The sequence below is a fragment of the Pipistrellus hanaki genome (assembly GCF_964339955.1).
Source record: "Pipistrellus hanaki genome assembly, chromosome: 11".
Classification (NCBI taxonomy): Eukaryota; Metazoa; Chordata; class Mammalia; order Chiroptera; family Vespertilionidae; genus Pipistrellus; species Pipistrellus hanaki.
In genome coordinates, this window is record NC_140513.1 from 43,031,078 (window position 1) to 43,058,521 (window position 27,444).

The 27,444-nt window shown below is 35.8% G+C and overlaps 1 protein-coding gene across 7 annotated transcripts in view; it reads right to left on the reverse strand.

Annotated features, from left to right (window-relative positions):
• Window positions 1-27,444, reverse strand: part of RFX3 (regulatory factor X3) — a gene marked incomplete at its 3' end in the record, with an annotated part of 272,770 nt that overhangs the window by 232,592 nt on the left and 12,734 nt on the right. For 5 of the 7 annotated variants that reach the window (XM_084899510.1, XM_084899508.1, XM_084899513.1 and 2 more), the window contains exon 2: window positions 3,625-3,692. The exons of 1 other annotated variant lie outside the window; for it this stretch is intronic. Of the gene's footprint in view, window positions 1-3,624; window positions 3,693-15,284; window positions 15,368-27,444 lie in introns of all 7 variants that reach the window. One more of the 7 variants, XM_084899511.1, reaches the window with a different exon arrangement.

Here is a 27,444-nt window from a genome sequence, read left to right on the forward strand (position 1 = left end):
CCCTTTTCAGTGCTTCTCTGAGTTCAGAATGAACTGTAGAAAAGTAATTGAACATGACACTATACCTTTATTTTAAAACCAATTGTCATTGCCCCTGGTAAAAAGCTAGAAACTTATATATCCTGCGTACTATGTTAATTCAGTAAATTAACTTAATTGAAGAGGAACAGAAGTAAAAGAAATGCCAAGCTTAACCCTTGTTTCTAACTCCACAGTGTCAGTAAGGAAAAGGTATACAACCTAATCATCACTTTTAGTAGAACGCAAGAACAAAACTGAGGCATAGACTGCCACTCTAATTTACAGGCTTTGCAAAAATGAAAGGAGAACAGCTCTGAAATCCTATCTTCTTATGAAATACTATCAAAGGGAAAAAGACCAAAAGGGCTTTGCTCTATAGGCCACCAACAGTGCCAAGGTAGCTCCTGAAGAACTTCTTTGATTCGAAAATCAAATTTGAATTATTGAATAATTTGAATATAATTACTGATATAGTTGATAAGAATGCTAGAGTAAAAGTCACAACATCTCGGTTCGCATGCTAGAACCTCTCTGGGTCTCCAGTTTGCCCATCCATATTATGGAGACAACCCCTATCCTCTAACTGACCAATTGGGAAAAGCTAAATAAGATACTACACACACAAAAGAACTTTGTAAGGTGTTGTCTACATAAATGTAAAGTATATGGTATATAATATGTAAAAACAAATGTAATTCCTTCCCTATCATTCCCCTATACAACTCAACTACCTTATTTCACATATAATAAAGGATTTTAATGCTATCAAAGTAAATGGTCCAAAAATCATCCTATCTAATAAAAGAGTAATATGCAAATTACCATACCTCTACTATACCCACAAGCCACACCCCCAGCCAATCAGAGAGAGTATGTAAATAAACCTAACCAAGATGGCTACAGCCACAGAGAGCAGGAGGGAGGCGTGGGTTTCCCCGACAATGCAGGAAGCAAAGCTTTCCACCTGCCCTTGCAGGCTTCGGCCTCCACTCAAGCCTACAAAGTTTCAATTATAGAAGGTAAACAAATTCCAACAGAAATGACTGTAGCCACAGAGCAAGCAGGAGGTTTGGCTCTGCTCCAGGCTACAAAGTTTCAATTGTAGAAGATACATAAATCCCAGATACCAGGGCCTCTGTTTGGGTTAACAGGGGCCGGGGCCAGCCTGCAAACCACCACAGGCCCCTTGCCCAGGCCATCCAAAACCACAAGGGAACCTCCACCCTGATGTGGGACACCCTTCAGGGCAAACCAGCTGGCCCCCATCCATGCACTAGGCCTCTATCCTATCTAATAAGAGTAATATGCAGATTGACCATCAATCGCTCTAACACACAAGATGGCTGCCCCCATGTGGTCAAAGATCCTGCCCCCATGTGGACATAAGATGGCCAGCAGGGGAGGGCAGTTGTGGGCAATCAGCCAAGCAGGGGAGGGCAGTTGGGAGGGATCAGGCCTGCAAGGGAGGGCAGTTGGGGGTGATCAAGCCTGCAGGGGAGGGCAGTTAGGGGTGACCAAGCAGGTAAAGGAGGGAAGTTGGAGGTGACTGGGCCTGCAGGTAAAGGCAGTTGGATGGGACCCAGGCCTGCAAGGGAGAGCAGTTGGAGGCGATCAATCCTGTAGGGGAGGGAAGTTAGGGATGACCAGGCCTTCAGGGGAGGTCAGTTAGGGGCAAACAGGCTGGCAAGGGAGCAGTTAGGCATCAATCAGGCTGGCAGCAGAGTGGTTAGGGGGTTATCAGGCAGGCAGGCAGAAGTGGTTAGGGGCAATCAGGAAAGCAGGCAGGAGAGCAGTTGGGAGCCAGCAGTCCTGGATTGTGAGAGGGATCCCAGATTGGAGATGGTGCAGGCTGGGCTGAGGGATACCCCCTTCCATGCACAAATTTCATGCACTGGGCCTCTAGTATTAAAAAAGTGGGATGGACAGACACATATATAATTAATTGTTCTGTATTGCTTCTCAGGATAATACAAGTTTAGCTCATCTCCCATTACTTACCCAAGAGAAGGATTCTACCCACACATCTTTCGGTTTTTACTTTAAATTTTCTCTAAACTATTTTTAATAAACATTATTTGTAAGCAATTTTAAGAGAATTATGCTATGGAAACTTTTTTTCTTCCTCCAGGCCTGTACAAGCTTCCACAGTTATTAGGTTCATATCTAAATACTGAGTGATTAGGAAAAAGAATGTCAGATTTATCTGTTTGATACAGACAATTCAAATGGTTTGAGAAATATGATGAAGTTGCAAGATTTCCTAGAAAACTCTTTGAAAGGTTGGTACTAAATCCCTTTAGATATAGCATAATAAGGATTATTAAAACTATTAAATTATAACTTCTGTATATAAATGCATAATTTTTTTGTTATAAATTATGTTACAAATGTCTAAGATACAAAACTATTCAATTTATCTTTCTTACAACCTTATATCAAAAAAAGAATAAAAACTTGGAACACACATCAGGGAATATTTGGTGCACTCTTTGGAGGACTTCTATAAAAAACAGTTTTGAAATGGAGGACATAGATAGCTCTAGTTAATTCTTGAGTCTGGGTTAAGTTTCCTAACCAACAGATTATACACTTATCTTCTCATAGGAACGGAAGACTGAAGAAATGTTAAAATAATAATGTTTTATCCTCTTAAAAGGACTAGCAATTTCATTTCAACTATGTGAAAAGGTAAGGAAGTAATCTGGGTGAAAATATAATATTATAATCTCAAAGATTAAAGATGAACAGTTTACTTGTACTCATAACCAAAGCTTATCCCTGTGATGCCCCTCCCACAACCCAGCCTACCCTCACCCCTGCCCCCACCCCCTTTTCACCTTTCTTAAGGCCTCTTGTAATGGAAGCAGAAGTTCACACACCAAACTCTAGCACCTTCCTACATAACCAACCCATTATTGAGTAGAACAATTATGACATCAGCACTAGGTTAGCTAATTATTCCACCAAACAAATAAAATCCAATGATCTCCAACACTACCATGTCAATGACTGGATTACATACAGACAACTGCTGTGCTTTACTATCTTTAATTTGAATTCCCTCCGATACAGGCTTGATGTCTGATAATGTGTAAAACAATTGTGGGAATGCATGTAGCATGTACACTAAATTGACTGCCATTTTAGACTGCCAAACCCATACATCGTGGGTACCAAATGGGAAAAAACTAACAGAGGATCTTATATTTGTTTTCTCATTAAATGAGCCTGAGTAGTGCCTAGAAATTTCCCATTATTGGAGCCTCAATGCTCTTTCTTATTAGTTCCCTATAAATTATGTGTGCTAGCCACTACTTTTCAATGCAGCATGCCATTAATCCTACTTGGGGGCAGGATAGGAAGGCAGGTAGGAAGGAGGAGTTCTCTTGTGGTTTCTATAGCCCCACAGAAAGCTTAGCTATTCAATGCTTTCAGTATTAACTACTACTGACCACCAGGAAAGGAAAACCTATCTTAAAATCGTATATGTACCGTAAAATGTTACTGAAAAATTCAAATATGAGATCTTATCTGACATGTTAAAATACTCTATATTTTGCATACATATAATTCAAAATTTATAGAGAACATGTGATCAATTACCTCATATTCTTTCCATGAGCCAAACTCAATGTATTCTCTACCATAAAATGCCAGAATGATCAAGTGGCCTAAAATATTAAAAGCAAGAAGAATTAGGTAAATATTAAAAATAAATTATTTAATATCTAGATGCTGTTAAATTTTGTTTATGAATAAATATTAATTGTAATACAACAATTATTTTTTCATTGTTTTTCAATTAGGTGACATACAATATTACATTAGTTTCAGGTAAAAAACAGAGATTAGACATTCATATAACTTACGAAGTGATCACCCCAATAAGTCCAGGAATTGATCTGACACTACAACTGAATTATATTTAAGGTATTTTTTTTTACATGACTATATTTTTAAAAGCTTCCTCCTTAGCCAAAAATGATTTTGTTTTGATTTTACAGGGGAGGACAGAGAACTTTCATTTTTGAAAGAATTAGAATTCAAAGAATAAGCATAGTGTTTTAACAATCAAGAAAAATATGTTAGAACAAAGAATACAGAGAACAAACTTAGAAAAATTTATACATTTAAATATTGATTTTTGTTGTTGTTGTTAAACCTCACCAGAGGATATTTTTCCATTTATTTCTATTTTTTAGAGAGAGTGGAAGAGAGGGGGAGAGACAGAGAGAAAAACATCCATGTGAGAGAGACAAATTGATTAATTGCCTCCAGTTCGCACCCTGACCAGGGCCTGGGATTGAGCCTGCAACCGAGGTACGTGCCCTTGACAGGATTTGAATCAAACCCAGTACCTTTAGTCTGTGGATCAACACTCTATCCACTGAGTCAAACCAACTAGAAAGAAATAATACCTGTATTTTTAAGTTGTAAAGATGAAAGACCAAGCAATTCTGAGAATCAGCCTGCTAATTTCTTGTATACAGAGATGTAAAAGTGAAAATGGATTAGCAGCTGACACACCTTTGCTCATTCCTTTTTAAGTGAGATTTGTTTCTTAAAAATAAGATGCATAAGCAGAATACAAACATCAGGAAACTAGTAAGACATGCATAATTACTCAGTTTTAAGAAAATTTTTAAAAGAGGTCTTGGTTTAGGAGAGAACAAAAGGTTATTTTAAGCAATTGATTTTTATTGGCTCATAAAGTAAATTTAGGGTAACACTGCTATACAAACAGGTACTTAATTGTATTTGTTTATATATGTTAAATATTTTTTGCCCTAAATATGGTCCATAGTATCAAAAATCAACTTAATAGAATATATCTGATCCTGTAGTCAACCATAAACATCATCATAGCTGTTCAGCATGATTTAGTTTTGTTTGTTTTCTTTTTTCTTTAAAGGTAAAGATGCCATTAAGCAATAGTTGCCATAAATTTTTATGTTGGTCCATTAAACTTAGAGAAATAACAAAGCAAACAGGTACAGCTGAGTATATATGAACAGGCAACTGTCTAAATACACATATTTGGGTTACTTGAACAAGACAAGACAAATATCCTAAAATAATCACAGGTGTTTTCTGCATACAGCAAAAATGCAATAATCTGCTAGTTAACAGACCAGAATTCTCAAAAGAGAATTATTATCATAGGGTCTTGTTACTTTACTGTCATTATGAAATATATGTTTTCTGACATGAGATATTATTATTGTACACATTTATTATACACTAAACGACTAAACAATACTTTAGAACAACTTTGAGCAAAATGACTATGAATTATACATACCTATTTCTATGAAAATTCTACCTACCGTAAGCTCCCTGTATTTAAACTTATTATGTGAATATCAAGTTAGAAAATTCAAGCTATTATACAGTTATCTGCATTTTCTACTCCACTCCAAACAAGTTACAAGTAATACCTTCTCTTTGAATACATCCTTCACTACCTCATTCTGATACTAACAAAATTGCTCAAGATCTCTTTTCTTGAATTCTGACAAGTCCCTTAGAGACCACACCAGTTCACTGATGATACAAATTTGTCTTCGTCATTTATCACTTTAACCTTAAAATCCAATTCATTGCTTAAAGCCTGTCCTCATATATTATTAAGTTATTCATTTAAGGATATCACAACTATGTTAAGTACCATACATACCAAATATTAAATATACATGGTCCAAATGCTCAGGTAGCTGACACACTACCATACCAATTCAAAAGATGGTCTGGCCCTCAAAGCTCCACACTGGCCCCAGGAGAACTTATTTTCCTCATTTCTTCCTATATTCTACAATGATTTTTTTTCTCGCATCTCTGGCACAGCTATTCAAAATATCTTCATCTTGCCCTTTAACAATTTATTGCATCACTGCAATGTGCTTGGCAATGCGCTACCAGTTGATTAGGATTACAATGGTGAAGAAAACACAGCTATTTTGCATTCAGGTCCCGCCTCATCTGCTCCCACGTATTGTCCTAACTTTCTCGGTGGCTGTATCATTCTCTTGGAACCCAGAGATCTTTCACTTTTCCACCATAATTTTCTCAGACCTCACAACTAATAGTAAACAAGTCCTGTTAAATTGGTACTCCTGTCAAATGATCCATTTCAGCACCACCCTGAGACCTAGGAGAGAGGAGCCGCTGCCCAGAGACTGGCACTACAGAGAACCCCCTTTGGCCCACTGGCCAGGTAGATCCTCATGCAGTGAAAAGTCTGCACAGCCCAGGGCCAGGCTCTCCGACTCCTCTGCAATCTACCTCAGCAGACTCCCAGGACCCTGAATTCCCATGTAGATCCCTGAACTATCAATCCTAGGGAAGATGAAGATGGAGGCATTAGGAGTAGTCAAGAGACAGCTTATAAGGGATGAGGCAAGGATGCTCGTGGAGTGAGCACGTGGACATGCCACGGCAAAGAAGAGCCTTGGGTACGAGGAAAGGGAGGTACACTGGAAGGCACAGAGGAGCTGACAGAAGGCCATTTCCCTTTGCCACTACCTTCTACCACAGAACTGAAAAACCTGAGAAAACTAAATGGTTATCCATCACATTTAAAGCTGTACTTGTAAAATTAGGAGGAAAAACCACATCTTAACAGTTAGTTGACTTACAACATTTAAGTATGTAAAAAATATCATGTTTCCATTTGTGTCCTTTATATCCATTAGTGATAGGAATAGGCCTATTTATAACGAAGGTTCCCCAGCTCCAATCTCTATTGTAACTGCAATCTATCAAATAAAGATGTAATAGTAGCAGTAGTAAAAGTAGCATTGAAAATACCTCTCACTGAAGGTCCTAGCACAGTACCAAGCATTTAATGTATAATAAACTCATTCATAACCCTTTTGTTACTAACGATCCCATTGGCTAGTTATGTAAATTATAGCTAATAGAAGGAATATGCAAACTGACCATCACACCCTCAAAAAAAGATGGCAGTGCCCACAGCCAATAAGAAAGGAATATGCTAATTGACTGCCACACCCTCAAAGAAGGTGGCACCCACAGCCACAAGATGGCGGCACTCAAGTCTTCTCAGCCCTGCCCAGTCTTCTCAGCCCACCCAGACCTGCCCCCAGGCAAGTCTGGGCACTCCACACGCCTGCCTCTAAAATCCCCCAGTTCCCTCAGCCCGTCAGCCACCCAGGGCCAGCCTGAGGTTCAGGCAAGCCTTGGACATCAGCTGCCCAAGCAAGCCTCAGATGTCAGCTGCCCAGCCGCCCAGGGCTGGCCTTAGGTGCAGGCAAGCGTTAGATGTCAGATGTCCAGCCACCTAGGGCCGCCCACGGCTTAGGTAACCAGGGTTGGCTGAGGCTTGAGCTGCTGGGAGTGGCAGCAGCAGAGATGTGATGGAGGCATTTCCTTCTCCTGATTGCTGGATCGCCTCCCATCCCTGAGGACTCCCAGAGTGTGACAGGGGTCAGGTCTGGCTGAGAGACCCCTTTCCAGTGCAAGAATTTTCATGCACTGGGCCTCTAGTCTTATCCATAAATGGAAAGAACAAGTGGCAAAAGAAAAATTCTAACCATGGTCTTTATGAACTAAAAGCCCAGGTTGGGCCTAGCCATTTGACTCAGTGGATAGAACATCGGTTTGTGAACCAAAGGGCCCCAAGTTTGATTCCAATCAAGGGCATGTACCTCAGTTCCAGGATCCTCCCCAGCCCAGGCCCTGGCCAGGCACATGCAGGAGGCAACCAATCAATGTGTTTCCCTCAAATCGATATTTCCGTCTTTCCCTCTCTCTTCCACTCTCTAAAATTAAAAAACAAAACAAAACAAAACACCAGTGGGTGAATATTAAAATAAACAAACAAATTAATTGTTCTTCATCCTATATTTTCTTTCAGATGACCTCATGAGGTTTACCTGGGTTTACTTATTTTATTTTTTTTGAAAAAAATTTAAATGTTTTTACTGATTTTATTTTTAAACTTTTATCTTTATTGTAGAAAGTATTACAGATGTCCCTTTTGTCCCCCATTGACCACCTCTACCCAGCACCCTCCATAGATCCACTTCCTACCAATCTTTACAGATCTGCAAGATTACTCTCCTGAAAGCATCACTTTCATCTTTACACTTGATCCACTTTAAAAATATAAACTGTCTGATTATGCTCTCTCCAGTTAAATTTCAAATCCTTAGCTTGATTTTCATTCCACTCCATCTGCTTCATTATTTCTCAACACACTCTTCAAACTCTTCACACCAAAATCTACCTCTAAGATGTGCTTAACCCCTTCCTCACAGCCTTATACACCACTCAATCAATCTTCAAGATCCACCTCATGTATTACATCTCCTTCCTGAAGACTTCTCTAACTACTCAAGCCCAGAATCTTTTTGCCCCATTTTTTTTTTTAATTTCCAGGTAATATTGATAGTTTCTAATCATTCAGCAAGTAATTAAGCTATGTACTTAGCATGGTGAGAACCACAAAAGATATGAAATACCTTTTGATTTGAAATCACTTTATGGACTTAATCTGGTTGGAATGCAGTATAGGAGAAACTGGTAAAGTAGCTCTAAAGACAGAGCACTTGGCTGCAAATCCACTTTGATTACATGTTAGCATAGACTTGACTAACCCATTTAGAAATTAATTTTGAGAACCCCGAAGAACCTTTGCTAATGTGCATTGTATCTAGTCATAACACTAGTAAGTATTTAACCTCCAGTTCTCCTTCCCCTACCAAAAAGCTAGATTTGTAATTTCTGCTCATTTCCATGGTGTAAACAATCTCAATATGGCTAGTTTCAAGCTAGCATGTCACATTTAAAAGCAGAGTTAAGAGGTGAGCAACACTCTCTTGAGTTGGTAACAACAGGGTAGAGTATATCACCAGTTATGTCTATCCATATTAATCATATCAAAAAATAAATGGAGAGATTTAATAATTTTAAAATAATAAAACCAATGCATATAATATAAACATGTTTTTATGAAACATCTAAAATTTTCAAAACAAAAGAGATTTAATGAAAAGAGTGGCACTGTTTTACATTTTTATTAACTTCTCTAATGTCTTGCTTAAGAGAAAACAATTAGCTTCTCACATCTACTTCTGCTCTCAAACTGCTGTTTTGGTTTATGAAGAAAATGCAACCTCATAGACATTTAGTTGAAAAAGTTGGAACCTCCTGGAGCTGGTGACCTCAGGGGTCCTCCATTCACACTCTGAACAGCATTCATATACAGTATATATTTTTCATAAAAGACTCTGATGTGAAAAGATGTTACCATTAGTGCGAGTTTGGACTAGTTTGGTACTTTGACTTAGTTTTTCTTACCTAACAATTATCTCAATATAAATAATTCATAACTCAGACTGCACAGAAAAAAAGGTTTATATGATTCATGTGTATATTTACATACATATGTATATAAATGTATATGTACCCACATGACATTTCCCCAATTCAACAACTCAAAATACTAAGAACAGCAAGGGGAAAAAAAGATAACTATACAGTAAAAATGTCGTTTTTAGAAGAAAAAAATTCTGTGCAGAGAGATTACTTATGAAGTTAATAATGTATGAATCTTCACTGAGCTGGATATAAATATTCAATTAAGTAAAAAAGGTACAATTACATTCTACATTTTTACAAGTGGACAATTTCACCATATGTACAAGATGATAAGTCAGAGTTATATATTCACTGATATCAAGAAAAAACACTTTTACCAGAATATGCGAAGTGTCCCCTTGAGAGTTCAACCGGAAGACCAGGAGTTAAATAGCTCACTATGACATATGCTGACCACTAGGGGGGTGCCATGGAACATGGCAGGCGACCAGCTGAGGTGGCAGGGCACTGAGGGAGCAAGGGAAGGAGGAGGTGGGGAGCAGGGAAGGGAACAGGATCAGCCCTGATTCCCAACCAGGCCTAGTAGAATAATATTTTATCTAACTCTGAAATTTAAAACTTCTCAAATTTAATGTTTTAGGCTATATTTACTTCATATCAAAATTAATTATGGAACATTTTAACAATATAAGTACACAAGTATTAATCAAGAAAAAAATTATTTTAAAACTTAGTGGTTTTACTGGAAAAACTGTATCTGTGTAACATTAAGAGCTCATTTCCCTTGGCTCTAATGTCACTGTGGTTCGGTGTACTTCTCACTGTTAAATATCAAGGCGATGTTGAGCATGTTCTGTACCTCTTCATTAAGCTCAGGTTGGCATTACCTTCTTCAAAGAACTGAAATAGGATAGCCACTGCTTAAACCAGTTTAATCCCAGTAGCTACTTCAAACCGTTATTTCAAATCACTTCTCTTCTTTTGCAAATAATATTTTTTATTAAATTAAATGCCTTTATGGTCCCTTTAGGAACAAGAGAATATATTAAAATTTAAACAATATTTTGTAAATCAATGGAAAGTACGTTGAACATTGTTTAGGGATAAGGCAAAAAGTACCAAAGGTAATCAGATTTCCATGCAACTCCACTGTTGACATTACTTCTCAGCAGAAGCTACTGCTATTTTCAGTTATTTTATGTCAACCATGTAAAGTGCTAACAGAAGGCAGTTTACTCAATTCCATTGCTAGATTTTCCATGGAAGCAAAATGTGGAAAGAGAATCAATGTTTAAATAATACAAAGCTCACCGTACATATTTACTAAAATAAATAAATTAGCCCTATTCTTTAAATTCTACCATTTGTTCAGAGTAACAAGTATTTAATCTATTTAGTGCATATTTTTCCTATTTATTATTGCTTTTGCAATCTTTAAAAAAAAAATCCTGCTCCAAGACTTGCACCTGTGAAGAGGAGTTATTGATAAAAGTTTACTCAGAAGAATTCCTACACTGACCAATACTGAAAATGACTTAACAAAATATGTAGTCCTTAATATCCCTCTTTGAAAATAATATTGTCTCTAATTAAATTCCATGTTACCATTTTAGCTACTATCCTGTCCTGTGAAACCCTCCTTACATCCTATCATAAGGAGTAAACTAGAAAGATGATAATGACAATATACATTACTAGTTTGAGTACTAACTCTAGAGTGCCATTCTTTCTTTCTATCTATCTATCTATCTATCTATCTATCTTTCTTTCTATCTATCTATCTATCTAAATTTTACCTTTCACTTTTTCATTTTATAACTGAACTAAATAGGTAATATCCCCATATTTACATAAAACACCTGAGCTCAAAGTAGTATGGAATTAGTTTAGCTATCAAATGACAAAGCCAGAATTTTATTGAATAACTCAGATTTTATTCAAAAGACTAGGACTCACACCTCCTAACCATTTTGCAAGCTGACAGAACTCATGCTATCAGATATTATTTTTTAAGCTGAAGACCTAAGTAATCATGGATATTTCCCTACATGGAATTAGCATAAGTGGCTTACATAGCACAGATTGGGCCTTTGTGGAAATTTCACAGTACCACCCAAGTATATGACAGACTTTTATTAATATTGTAACAATCCTGAAAAAAAAAAAATCTATATTCAAGATTAGTTGAGCGAAGTAATTTTCCCACAAATCTGTTTCATACTGAACCTGTGTGTGTGTCTTCAAGCCTGAACTGTGATTTCATAGTCTGGACTACAGTGCATATCCATGCCTCATGACATAGGAGACAGGGACAAGGTCATGAAATTTTACACTGTGTAGCAGGTCAGGCTACTTAACTGCTAAACTACAATTCAGAATAACTGATAGGCAAGACTGTTCTATAAAGTGCTCTACAGTCACTATGTAAAATATATATGGCCCAGAGTAAGCAACAGTAAAACTTCAGAAATATCATTAAAGGTTCGTAACAAAAGCTACATAATAAATTTATCTCTAGAAAAACAGATAATTCAATGTGGTGCAACTGATACCTAAATTTAAGTATTTAACTTGCTGTGGCTCTACTGTATTAAAGAAAAAACTGCAAATATTTCAAAAATCTATAATCTAGTGCTAAAACTTCCCAGAGTTTTAGTGTTGCCTTATAAAAATATTTACAGTGCATTAGGATAAGGACTTCTCAGACAGCCAGAGAAAGCTTCTCTGTGGTGCCCTGGAGACCCCTAGGTCTCTGACACCTCCTTATAAGACCCTCTAATGGGAAGCTAGCATAGTATTAGGTGGTGTATTAACATATCCCAATGGGAAAATGCAACAGTAGGTAACTGTTATAGAAATGCAAAAGAGAATGCCTCTTAATCACTAATAAGCATCCCTATCTAAAGCAAATTTATTGTTTAAGAAAAGTTTACAGTACACCATTTACTTGTTTCACGCCATGCACTTGCTTAAAGAGGTTGGTTTTACCTTTAACTAAAGCTGTGTATTTTCTAATCTGTTTAGGGCAGCTGTCAAGTAATCAGACTAAGCAGTGTCATTTTAATAAGGAAGTCTTTTAATAAAATATAATAGGTCACAAATACCTAATTTCTGCTCTTTGCTGTAATTGCCACTCTTCACTGTAACCGCTACTTTAACAATCTTTTCCAAATGCTGCACAAAAGATGAACAAATCAAGGGTATTAGCATGTGTGTATATTTACAGCTTTTTGCTGTCAAAGCCTGTGTAGTTCCACTCCCTACTCCAGCAGCTATATGAGATCTGTTTCTTTTGATGGAGGCCTATTGGTTCAGGTTGTGAATGTATCTGAATTAATCTCCTTTTCATGGCTATGTGGCAAACACATACTAAAAAGTATACAATAGAAATGTTGGCAAAGTTCTAGAACAATATTACATCTTTAGAAATATCACTGACACTTTTACTATCACTGTGAAAGACTACATTTTAGTACTTTACTCTTTCTTTTTCAATTACTTATATGCTAAATTAGTTATTAGTTCATAATTTCAAAAAAACATTGCTTATATACATATATATAGTTCATGTAACATTTTCTAAGATAAATTTTAAAAGTTTATTATAAGTATTAGTTTTACATATACATCCACTTAAATGATATACATAAAACAAGAGTTGCTGCAATATTAAAATAAATGAAGGATCCCCATAAGAAAGTACACTATTACAATTTTTATTTTTCAAAAGCACATTCATTATGATTATTTTGCTAAGTTCAATTTTAAGTTTATGTTTTTTCTAAAATTCCCTGAAAACTTCTTTATATAATATTTTACTTTCTTTATTTGTTTTATTTTAAAGTATATTATTGTTTTAACCAGTATATTTTTAAATTTTGGTATTTTTTTTTGGTATTTTAATACAAGAAGTCTGATGCACAAACAGTACTGGTTTTATAAAAAGTTTCCCCATTTTTGAAATTCAAACTAACTTACTGTGAAAAGAAAACCATGACAACTGTTTGTACCTCTTGCTTTATTATTACATCCGGCCTGTTCACTCTTAGAAATTCAATCTATTATGGTTGCTAGGAGTCTGTTGCTGTGCAACCTGGAAGGGTATGCTGTGCTTTCAGGCTAAGGAGTGCTAATAAACCTGTAGGCTTCCTTCTATGGGTCTGACCAGTGTGTTTAAAGGGCTTAATACTTTTCAAGAGTGATTGGAGACACATCCTATTAAAAACAAGTCACACTGAGAGATTTCTAACAAAGGGACAAAATGCTAAACATACACAAATATTCAAAATGTATCCTCAGAATCCCTAATTTGGTAAAACAAACTAAGAACAGATTATGCTCTATATTTCAATTATACCACCTACCATTCCCAAGTTTTTATTTCCATATTGACCTATAAAATGTTATAATGGATATAAATGAACTCAGAATGTTGTTGTTCTTGTTTGTTTTTTTTGGTTTTTTTTTTTGTTTTTTGTTGTTTTTGTTTTTGTTTTGAGGGGGGAGCAGTTAGTAACTTCAGCTTTATAAACTTACATAAATTCCAAAAATAGAAAAATAAATTTAACTTAGGAATCTAGGAGTCATGAATTTTGCAGAACTAAAAGGCACCCTTCCCAACACACACACACACACCCTTAAAAATCTGAAATTCTAAATTTCATTGTATTATAAAAAGATGACTTATTTCATCCTTTATATTAATTCTAAAATATATTCTTTCCTATCATATGCATATTATCCATAACTTCAAAAATTAACACTCAACAAGTTATTCACAAAAATTCACTACAACTAGATAGCACTGAACATAAATAAGAAAAAAGAGAAAGACAGAAAAGGCTATCAATAAAATACTGATAAACCAATTGTGTGAAATAACTTTAAAAGTGGGCAGAGGATACCAGAGAACTTGTACATTCCTTAAAAGAAGAAATTATATTGACTTTTATTTCCTTATGTATGGTTAAGTCTTTCTCATAAAGTATTTGAAGACAAAAATGATGAAATTGGTCTATCATAAAATACCAAAGATCATGCAGATAAATAAAAATATGTGATTTTACAATAACCATTGTCTTTTTTTATTTTTACTTTTATGAATTTATCTGGGCCAAACTGAGGACATATATCAAGGAGTAAGATTTCAAATGCTCCTCAATAACCACTTTAACTATGAAAATTTATCCATACTTTTCAAGGATGTTTTGATACACTAATTCTCTATACGTATTTTACTAATACTGCCTGCAGCTTTAGAAGATTAAAAATAAGATTTTGTAGATGTCAGGCAAGATTATTTTTTTTTTATTCATGGCAACAGTTAGCCCTTTTATCTAACTACTCTTAGCTGGTTGTACTTTCTAAAATAATCTGTAACAACACTACCTCTTTCTGTTTTAAGAGTCACATATATCTGTCCTTCAATGGTTTTCTTTTTTCTTCTCATTGTACACTATGAGAAACAGTAAAAGAAATTACCTATTTATTTAAAAACACAAAACATCAACAAACAGAAGAATGAAGAATAACTATCTAAAAAAGGCAAAAAATCCAATAATAAAGGAGCAGACTGAGAGGTGCAAAGGAACCATCTAACCAAAGACTGAGATTGAGGCAGGAAGAGAATGGGTTGGCTGAAAAGGTTTAAAACTCAAACAGCCTATGCCCAGCAATTACAAGCAGAACAAGCCAGAGCAAATGGGAGGAAAGAGACAGGAAGGATGACAGAGACAAAAATGTGTTAGAGAATAATTGAAAGAAAATCGCAGAAAGAAACATGATTCATTTTACAAGTGGGGAGGGGGGGGAACAAATATGAGATTTTTATATTCAATATTTATATTTTGAATCATCCTTATTTCTTAAGAAGGCATACAACAATTCAGAAAATGTCTTAAAAGATGTAGTGATATACGTACCATTTATGATGGAAAACCAAGTAAGCAGTAACTTGAAGACTCAATTTGACAATGAAATAATTTGATTACTTTCCAATTCTCATCTAGGATTAAGGAAAATTTAACTTAAGTCTAAAGGTACGAGATCTAATACATGAAAATATTTTTTAAAGCAATGAAACTGATTTTCCCCCCAAACAAAAACAAAACACTAAAACACACACTACACACACACATAGTAGTCAAAAAAAAGTTAATAAAGTCAGATTCTAAATATACCATTCACAGAGGTGTGTTAGAGAAATCTGTTAACTTTTAAAGCAGTTATTTAATAGTTGATCAATTACTAGTCAAGTGTAGTAAATAATGCTGGAAGACTCTGCTCTGAAAGTTCTAAACTGGCTACATTAATATCTAGCCTCCAGTCAGGCACTATTAATTAAAGGCAATGGGGAAAAATCAGGAATAAGACTTTTTAATGGAGATGGAATCCATAGTGGAAGTGTTGAGAGAAAGAACCTCTGGTGTTTGTTAGGAAGCTGCAACAATTATATAGTGTGGCATACTGAAAATAACATTCAACCATGTAATTCTTTTTTTGTGCACATTCCAACTTTCTTGGATTTGATTCACTTCCAAATATCCAATTTCAAATTCCAAAAATCAAATTTCCTCAATAAATGCTGAATAGGAACTGAATTGTTTTATTTTTAATTTCATAAAATTTTATCAAGAATTGTAGGTTCTTTGATAATTCACAAAATCAGGGTTGGTAACAAATGACTTAAAGGTTGGAATTCTGTTTTAGTAGTCCCATCTTACTAATTATAAAGAGAAATCACTATGGGAGCCATAAATATAACATAATTTCTCCTTTCTGCTGAAAGAATATTTGCCCAAATACTTTTCAAATTACTTATATAATTTGTTTAGCTATAGTCAAAAGGATATTGAATGTACAAAGGAAGAGGTTTGTGTGTGTGTTTTAGTATTAAACTTTATATAGTATAAACAACTGATTAGAAGAGTAATATCAATTCAAAATATATTTTAAAACTTCTTAAAACCTATTTTCACTTTTTAAGTATTACCACTCATTTTTATATATTTAAAAACTAAAAAAAAAGGGTATTAGATCAATTGATTTTTTTTTTTTAATGTATAACTAAGGATACTGAAAATGGCATCAAGTGTTTTGGATGAATTTAAAGGACAATTTCATTGTATCTCATTATAAATGTCAATAATCTCAAAGATATATATTTCTTTTCTTTTTTTGGAAAGCAAATACATAAAAAATCTTTAGAAAACATAAAGGAAATAAACCATATTAGTACAGAGGTAAATGTTACTTTCTCAGAATGCACATAGCAAATTGCCTTTGTGGAATCTGTGTTTAATTTAGAAGACTCTATTTAATTCCAACACAAAATTTGAGACTAGGAATATTAAAGTTCACAATTCAAATTTTTAAATGACATTTGTCTGAAAACTAACCTGTATCCTTTAAAAAAAAATTTTTCCATCCATCCCTCTATCCACAAAACATGGCAAAGGGGAGCATGAGTGGCATCTGAGTGCTGAGCCTAACTCAGCTGTTGTGTCTCTTTCCAGAGGTAAGAAGTGAGGGGAGTAATAATGGGATAGATGAGATGATAAGGGGTAGAGCTGAAACAAAATTAAGCATGAGTTGTTAACTATTAAAGAAGATAGATACATGGGAATTCATTTCATTGTTTCATCATACTGTTCTATTTTTACTTTAAAAAGTTAGGGGGACAAAGTAAAGAGTAGACTTGCTCTCCTAAGTCTTTTAGAGCTCCCACATTTTTCTCACACAGTAGTGGTACAAACAAGTGGTGACACTAAATTAGACTTCTGTCATTTTTAAATTTATATTTTTAACTGGCAGAAATATAATTTTCTCGAGTTCAATAAACTCTGGCCTACAGATTGTTAAAAGTGTGGGCACAATAACTCACTTCAGACACAAATACCTGGGCACATTTGCAAATATAATCATTTAACCAGCCTTTAATGATGGAAACCAGGATTAGAACTAAATACTGTATACATAATTATATAAGTTCAGAGAAAGGGAGTTTTTGTTTACTTAAGGTCCCACAACAATTTCTACTTCCTTAACTTAAATATGTTAAAAATACACGTTATATATTTTTATCATTTTTTGAGGTATTATCATTTTTTAGTACTATAGCCTCAAATACTGCAAAACTGTATCTTTCATAATGGATGACAGCCACATATGTTTAATATTTGACACTGAACTGAAATTAGAAAATATGATTTTGACATTAGTACACTAAAACCTCATTCTAAAAATATCAGCATGAAAATCTATTTGTCAAAATAACAGAATTCAAGACAATCTGCATCCATTAGTAACTTTTACTTATCTAAATAACCTCTCATTTTTGTCATTTTGCATACACAAAATTTTAAATTCAGTTCATAAATCCATGATTACAAATGACTAGACAATGACAGATAACTATGCTACATAAACAATGACATTCTTGTTTCACATTTTCTAAGACACTGAAGAACATTTTGATCATAGAAGCTGTCATATACAAATACTTTCTCTAGTTTAAATTAGCATTAGCCATATGAGCAAACTCAGGGTATAACCAATCAAATTAGCAGTCAGCTCATTCTAATTTCAATTTTTTTTTTAATATACTTTATGGATTTCTTACAGAGAAGAAGAGAGAAGGACAGAGAGTTAGAAACATCGATGAGAGAGAATCATCTATCAGCTGCCTCTTGCACACCCCCTACTGCGGATGTGCCTGCAACCAAGGTACATGCCCTTGACCAGAATCGAACCCAGGACCTTTCAGTCCACAGGCCGACGCTCTATCCACCGAGCCAAACCGGTTTCGGCTAATTTCAATTTGCCTATGTTAATAGTGATTTTACTTTGAATAGTTCAAATTGCAATTTTTTTAGGATATATTCTTGTGATAGTTCCAGATGTTTCAGCACAACTTCCAACTTGGAAATAAGTAGGGTAGACTGAAAACCTTAATCTTTCCTACCATCTCAAAAGAAAAACAAACTAAAAGTAGGTTTTGAGTCTTTTAATCTGCTTTTTTCCTTATAGAAAACCATAAAGGGTGGTTTTTTTGTTTTTTTCATCAATATACTAGTACACCACAAAATGATATAAAATGAAAAGGCTGTAAATACAGGGAAAGGCATATAAGAATGACAGAAGGCAACAGAGTCAGGGGGGGAAAAGTACTGTAAGGGCAGATGTAAACAATTAGGACTTTTTAGTATAAAAGGAAGTCTAACATCAACCAAGGTATCATCAATATCATAAATACACTAGAGGCCCGGTGCATGAAATCATACACCAGTGGGGTCCCTCGGCCTGGCCTGTGGGGTCAGACCGAAACTGGCTCTCTGACATCCCCCGAGGGGTTCCAGATTGCAAGAGGGTGCAGACTAAGCTGAGGGACCCCACCAGTGCAAGATCGGGGCCGGGGAGAAACGTGGGAGGTTGGCCAGCTGGGACGGACCACAGGAGGGCTCCAGGGTGTGTCTGGCCCATCTCGCTCAGTCCTGATCAGCGGGACCCCAGCAACAAGCTAACCTACAGGTCAGAGCATCTGCCCCTGGTGGTCAGTGCACATCATAGCAACTGGTTGATCAGTTGATTGCCTGCCCCCTGGTGGTCAGTACATGTCATAGTGAGCAGTTGAGCAGCCTTATCATTAGCATATTACACTTTCATTGGTTGGACAACTAGACACTTAGCATATTAGGTTTTTATTATATAGGATAAAGTTCCAATGGAAGAAATACACAAAACTTACCTCTGTCACCTTTGTCACCTCTATAAAATCTTCCTAATCATCATATTTAACACTGTAACTTCCTCCACCCTCATCACCTCCCTCTCTAGACAATTTTTTAAAAATCCTCACCCGAGGAGTGAGAATATATTTTTCGTATTTTTAGAGAGAGTGGAAAGGATGAAGGAAGGAGTAGAGAGAAAGAGAGACAGAGAAATAAAGAGAAAAATAGAAACATTAATGTTACAGAGACACATGGGTTGGTTGCTTCCCATGCATGCCAACTGGGGGTGGGGTTTGGACATGCAACCCACAGACTTGCCCTTGAGCAGGAACTCAACCCATGACACTCTGGTTCACACATCAATGCTCTGAACACTGAGCCATGCTGGCCAGGGCCCTAGCTCCCTCTTTTTAAAAAAATTTTTCCATATCATTTACGAGTAGTATAATACTCATTTATCTTCCTCTCTATCATCCTCAATTGTTTGAATATAATATTCCCAAAGGCAGAGATCTGATAAGTTTTCTTCACTGCTGTATTCTCCATAGAATTTCACTGCTTGGCCCATATTGTATGTGTCAATATTTGGTCAATAAATGATGGGATGAATAAAAAAGTGAAAATGAACATGTACACCTAAATTGACTCAGGAAAGAGGTTAAGATGACTTCACAACTGGGAGTAAACTCACCAAACTAATCACCTCAAGAGATGGTACAGAATAAAAATACCTTGTTTAAAAATAGCCATGGACAGATTTATGAAAGTCAGATCCATATTAAAAAGAATTTTTAAGGAGAAAAATCTCTATAGTAGACATCAGAACAGATAACCCTACCTTTTCACTGTGCAGCCTTTAATGGATATAACAAATATAACCATAGATCTAACTACTGTAATAATTCCATTCTGATGCCAGCAGTTGCCTTGGTATAAGCTTGGAATCCCAGTCCTGATTCTGTACTTTTGACATCCCAATAGGACAGAGAAGTAAGGTAGCAAAAGGTGAAACTCAGGAAGTCTGAAATATTCAAAATAGCCCCCTCCCCACCAAAGCATAATTATCATAATGCCTTCCAGGCCCTCCCCTACTAATCAGCATTAGGAATTCCCACACCCTGTCACAACCAGAAAACAGGAAGAAGAGATCCTATAAGCTGCACTCCCCAACTTCTGAAACTATTAGTCTTAACAAACACTAAAAAAATTCCCAGGCAAGTTTAGAATTTCACACACACACACACACACACACACAGACACATATATATATATATACACACACACACAATATTCATAGATAACAAAACCATTTGAAAAAATATATGGAAATGATGTCTACTATTATAAATGATGCCCTTTTAAAGAAATATCCAAAATTCAATGAATTAATGCCATTAAATCCATTTTAAAAAACAAGAAGTAAATAAACCCATTTGGACTAATAGAGCTGCATTGCTTTAAAGGTCAGTATAAAATCAGGACTAGACAAAATTATAAAATGGTTAATGTGTATTCTATAATTTGATTAGAGATAAACAAGCTGAGGCTTCATAATTATTCACCGATTGCCTCTACTAGAAAAGGACGCTGTGTTTTCGTGCTGAATTCCAAAACCTCAGGAAGCTTATAAAAATATTTAGAAAGATCAAACTTTTACAAACAAATATCTAAATCACATTTTCCAATTAGTATCAAGGTTAATAAAAATTTCATTAGAATTGAACTTATTCAAGTTAAGAGCCACTATATTTAACTTCAGCAAAGATGAATTCAGGAAGGGAGGCCCTAGCCAGATAACTCAGTTTGAGCACTGTTCAGATATGCCAAGGTTGAGGGTTCAATCTCCAAACAGGGCACATTCAAGAATCAGCCGATGAGCTCTGGCTGGTGTAAATCAGTTGCACAGAGAGGTCACTGGTTTAATTCTGGGTCAGGGCAGTAACGGGAATTGCCATTTACTTGTCAGATATAGTGCTGATGTTTACCTCTGTCATCTAATGTAATCTCTGAAACAATCTTTCAAGGTAGATTTTAGTAACCATATCTCACAGAGTTTAAGTTAAAAAAAAAACAAAAAAAAAAAACTACTAATCAGTAGCAGAGCTAGAATTCAAACCCAGAGCTGTTCATTCCAAAGTTATTGCTCTTAAACAGTGATTTTCAACCAGTATGACACAAGAATTTTAAAAACATTCAATACCTGACTATTTATTTAGTCGGGGGTATTACTCACCGCTTTTCCCTAAATTGTCAAATAAGAAGATGACAACAACCAACATAATAGCCGTCCAGTGTGAATCAAAATTAAACCTATATTTTTTGTCAGATCACCAAAAAATAAGACAAGTTTGGTTGTCATGTATTTTTTAATGTGCCACAGAATTTTTTTTTAATTTATCACAGAAAGAAGAAGGGGAAAGGAAGAGAGATAGAAACATTTATGAAAGAGAAATATCCATCTGCTGCCTTCTGTGCTCCCCCTACTGGGATTGAGCCTAACACCAGGCATGTGCCTGGACCTGGAATCAAATCTGTGACCACCCGGTGCATGAGATGCTGCTCAACCACTGAGCCACACAAGCCAGGCCAGAATTTTAATAATTAGTTTGTGTTGCCATAAGATAGAAAAGGTTGAAAATCGCTGCTCTTAACCAACTGCCTAACACCATAAGCCAGGCTGACCAAAAAAAGTTACAGAGCAGAGTGGTGAAATTTATATTTCAAAATGTACAGTAGACTAAGCTCCCTAACAGCACAGCAAAATGGAAGTTTTGTGACACCTGTAAATATTTCTTACATGATTCTGATGAGTAGACAATGAAGAATCTTGAAAGATTCTTACCCAAAGAAACATAAAACTTCGGGCTATTTGAAAACATCCAAATTATCTTCTTTTTAGGAGATTCCATTAATCCCTATTTAGACATGGTTTAAGTAAAAATTTATCCAGATTATAAATTTATAAGATATTAAAAACACATTCCATGTTTTAGATTCTTCCTCTTTATATCCAAGAAATATAGTAGTCTAGTACTTATTTATGCTGGGAACTGAATCTCTATATTCAAATCTCAGTTTAAAAGTTCCAAGTATTTAGCACTCTCTTTTCAACTAAATTAAACTCCTAATATTTGTATTTTACATTATGTTTTACGGGACAGTAGGTTTCATTTGGCAATTCAGGAGTATAGTTAAGTCTAAAAGTAAGTGATTTAAATTCTGCCTCCCCCCTCAGAAAAAAACCCTTCCCTTCCATTAACTGAGAGCAAAACCAATTTAATGCATTGTATTCCAAGTCTCTCTTAATTCAGATGTAACAGCAGCATGAAACATTAGAAATATCATAAAGATTAAGAATGAGAAACTTCTAGGCAAAAATGCAAGAACTAACTAATATTTCATCAGACTTTTGTTTATCATATCTCCTTTTTTTTATTGAAGGCAAAGATAAATCCAAAGGGAATAGTTTTACAAGAAAGGTTTGTCCGTGGGGATTTACCTAGTTAAGAACAAATGACAAATGGCTTTCCCCTATAGGAAACTTACTCCTGTTTCATGTAAGTACATCCTTTCAGATTCGGTACCACAAATGAGGCTCGTAAGAGCATCAAGTTACTGCTATAAAGTTCAGTTGTCATTTCCTTGGTCACTCTTAGATTGTTTCAATTGTTTCAAATAATCAACAGGGTTAGTGCTCAAATTGTGCATTGTATCACAAAGCAGGATACCAAAATTAAGTTCAATTCTGACCTTGTAGATTTACCTCCAATTCACTCTCTCTCTGGCTCGTTCTCTCTCTCTCTCTCTCTCTCTCTCTCTCTCTCTCTCTCTCTCTCTCTCTCACACACACACACACACACACACACACATACACACACACACACAAATACAACAAAAAATAAAATAAAACATGTTGGCAATTACTATTCTGCCACCATCTCATACTATTATTTGGTAATGAACATATCCTTCCAAGAATTCAGATTAAGAAGTCACATAATAGCATGACTGCTGGTATTGCTTCTGGTTGCTATGGAATAAAGGGCAATCCCTTCACATTCTCATTCTGTTGGTTCTCACTAAGAGTGCTACAACACTTTAAACCCAGCTGGGCAAGTCTCAGCTTGTACCACAGATATAAACTGCCATTATTTTACTTTTGTTCCACAAGAGAGTGACCTACAGGAACAAACGTTTCAATTGTTTAAAATTAATAATTCAGTAGTTTACAACAACCTTTAGAATGGTTAGACTCAACCTTACCCTCATCACAAAAGTAGAGGTGCATGCAAGGTCTGAGAGTTATTTCTGCCAATACATTGATTATGACATAAATCACTAATAGCTGACAGAGGAAAATAAAATGTTAATGATAAAAATATATTTTCTTTTTTAAAAAGACCTAGCAAATGTGGTATTTTCCTTTAATACAAAGGCTATTGATAACGTGGAAAAGTATTTAAATTTTATTTCTATTCTAAAATAGAGCAATTAAATACTAATTTGTATGCCAAAAGTATAGTTGGAGACAATAAAAAAATAAATGTATTTATTCAGAATGCATAATTATAAAACTCTAATGTACTTTTTCTAGGAAAAAAATATGAGTTCAAACTTGTAGGTAAATAAGTATTCTGAGTACTCAAGGCAGCACATTTGGGTTATTTGTTTTTAAGTTTTGCACTAGCAATGGTATAACAGAATGCTGGAAGAGAAATGTGGAGCCAGGGGTCCAACAGCCTTTGCTATAAGAAATGTTCTGTCACTGTGCAAGTCGCTTCACCTCCATTTTCTTTTAATTAAAACTAGAGGCCCGGTGCACAAAATTTGTGCGTGGGGGTGGGGAGGTGTCCCTCAGCCCAGCCTGCACCCTCTCCAATCTGGGATCCCTCTCACAATCCAGGACTGCTGGCTCCTAACTGCTCACCTGATTGCACCTAACCACTTCTGCCTGCCACCCTGATCACTCCCTAGCTACACCCCTGCAGCCTGTTTGCCCCTAACTACCCTCCCCTGCAGACCTGGTCCTCCAACTGCTCTCCCCTGCAGGCCTGTGTCTCCCCCATCTGCCCTTCCCTCCAGGCCCGATCACCCCCAACTTCCCTCTGCTGGCCTGGTCACCCTCAACTGCCCTCCCTCCAAACTGCCCTCTCCTGCTGGCTATCTTGTGATGGCCAATTTGTGTCCATATGGGGTAGGATCTTTGACCACATGGGGGTAAGTCATCTTGTGTTGAAGAGACAGCCAATTTGCATGTTACTCCTTTATTAGATAGGATAGAGGCCTGGTGCATGGGTGGGGCCAGCTGGTTTGCCCAGAAGGGTATCCTGGATCAGGGTGGGGTTTCCTTTGGGATGTGGGGTGGCCAGGGCAAGGGGACTGTGGTTGTTTGCAGGCCGGCCACAACCTGGCAACCCAAGTGGAGGCCCTAGTATCTGGGATTTATTTATCTTCTATAATTGAAACTTTGTAGCCTGGAGCGGAGCCAAGCCTCCTGCTCGCTCCATGGCAGCAGCCATTTTTGTTGGGATATATTTATCTCCTACAATTAAAACTTTGTAGCCTTGAGTGGAGGCCTGTGCCCACCAGGGTGTGTGGAAAGCTTGGCTTCCTCCATTGCCAGGGAACCCAAGGCTCTTGCTCACTCTGTGACTGCAGCTATCTTGTTTTGGGGTTAATTTGCATAGTCACTCCTGATTTGCTGGTGGGCATGGCTTGTGGGTGTAGTGGGAGTGGTTAATTTGCATATTACTCTTTTATTACATAGGATAAGTGAGGGACAGGGTGGTCAGTTGAATTAGATAACTTTCAAAGTCTTTTCCAACTTAAAAATTCTGATTCTAAATAAAACATCCTAATTATGTATCCACTGGAATCCTACATAATTGTGTCATTGGAAAGCATGGGTTAACTCTAGTGACAGACTTTTTCACCTTTTTAATCTCTAGCACCCTGGCTATCCCTATTGGTTGCTGTGCAGAGCCAGAAGAAAAAGGCTGAAGTTGAGCCCCTGATAATCATCATAAGGATTTGTAGTTCCAGCTCCAAACCCAAAAGCTTAGCTGCTATGCAGGTCAGGTTCGAAAATATAGTCAGTTCTTGGATAAAGCTTTTTTTTTACATGGTGTTCTTCAAAATCAGAACATTAAGTTGTTTGCTATTCGGGTATTACTTCAATCTAGAATAAGAAGACCAATATTATTATCATATTAGAAATGGCTTTTAAAAAATTATACATATGACATAAATGCATTGGTAGTCAAATTGTTTTTTAAATCTTAAACAACAGAATAAAACCACCATTGCTTTAATTTAATGATTTTCAACTGATGTGCCCCACGGATTTTTAAAACATGAAATACCTGACTATTTATTTAGGAGCAATGACCTCTTTTGCCTTAGATTGTCAGATAAAACAATGACAACAGCCAATACAACAAGGGCTATCTGGTATGAATGAATCAAAATATACCTTCTTTTTGTCAAATCGGCAAAAAATGTATTTTGTGTGTGCCACAGAATTTTAGTAATTAGTTTTAAGTATGCTGTGATATGAAAAAAGTTGAAAATCACTGCTTTACCTGATGCTATCTTGAATGTCATACAATAAAAAGCCAAGTAACACTTTGACTCTACATAGGTATTGAAAAGCACAGAAAAAAATATTACAAATTGGTATTGATATTAAATTCATAATTTAAAAAATAAAATATTCTATAAATATTTCTAAAATTAATATGTATAACATATGATCCTTTGTTTCACAGGGTTACATTTATATTTTGTTCAATCATTGTTTTGTTTGATTAAGCTTTACACTGGTGTTTTTCTGTGTACATTACATCTACCTGCTTTTGGAAACCTTGACTATATGAACAATATATTATGCAGGATCACTTAAATGAGATGTTTCCTAATGGCAGAAAGAATTAAATATAGCCCTTTGAGAAAAGAAACTGCAGTTTAGCCATACAATAAGATCAATTTAGTAGTGTACCACTTTGGTTATTTTATATCACTTTGTTATTTTATCTAACTAGTTAATCTATAATAGAAGTATTTTTAAAGAGGGTGAAAATATTTCATGTTATATACATTTCTCTGTAACCTTTTGGATCACAAAAAAAGTTTAGCACTTAGTTACATAACTGAAAAAGGCCTTAATGTAATGTATTTACTTCTTCATGCCTAAATCATTTAATTAGATTCAAATAACAAGAAAAAAATCAACTTTTAAATAAAGAGGTCAGTATTTAGGTATTTTGTGTTGTTTATTAAAGTGACATTAGTGCCGAAACCGGTTTGGCTCAGTGGTAGAGCGTCGGTCTGCGGACTGAGGGGTCCCAGGTTCGATTCCGGTCAAGGGCATGTACTTTGGTTGCAGGCACATCCCAGGTGGGGGGTGTGCAGGAGGCAGCTTGCCGATGTTTCTCTCTCATCGATGTTTCTGGCTCTCTCTCCCTCTCCCTTCCTCTCTGTGAAGGGTCAATAAAATATATTTTAAAAAATAAATAAATAAAAAATAAAGTGACATTAGTCATTACTTATTATACATGTTAGATCATTACCGAATAATTTCCAATATGAATGGATTTTTTCCCTATAGACTCTAACTTTGGAAAATAAACTTCTTTCATAAAAACTAAGAGAACTTCATTCCCTAAAGTTGGTGAACCAGAAAATATTGAACTGCTTTGAATGGTGTTATATGTTATCATTACATGAGCTCTTACTAATGGATGTCACTTCCTTTACACTCTTCTATTATGTCCCAGTAACTGAGTAGCTAACTTTGGAGGAAATATTCCTGAAGATAGTTGGTTCTCTTCCCTTACAAAATGGCTCTTACCAATCTACCCACAGGGCCAATTAAAAGAATGACATACAAAAGATTAACATCATTTCAACACTAAGAGGTATATCTCAAGTGTTTTCCTGTGCCCTGCAAACACAGGCTGCTGTCCTTGAGCTTGCTCTCATTTTAATGATAGGTTAGATTTCAAGTAGAAGAACCTAGAGTTACTAAACAAAAGACCCTACCAACAACTGAGAATAAACAGCCTGAATAAATAAATGCTGTGCTGAGAAGAAACAACGTGACCAATCACACTTAAATATTTCGTCTTACAAATAATGTAAGCATTGTTTCAAGTCCACATTGAGTCTATTCTTAAAATTAGGTTAATACTGTTTCAGAGTAGCGAGGATAAAAGACTCAAGTTTACTTCAATAAACAAACACCTCAAATTATATAGACTTAAGAATAGAAGGTACTAATTGTTAAATGTGTGATGAGCACATGGGGATTCATTATGCTATTCTCTCTACTTCAGTGTAAGTTATAAAAGTTCCA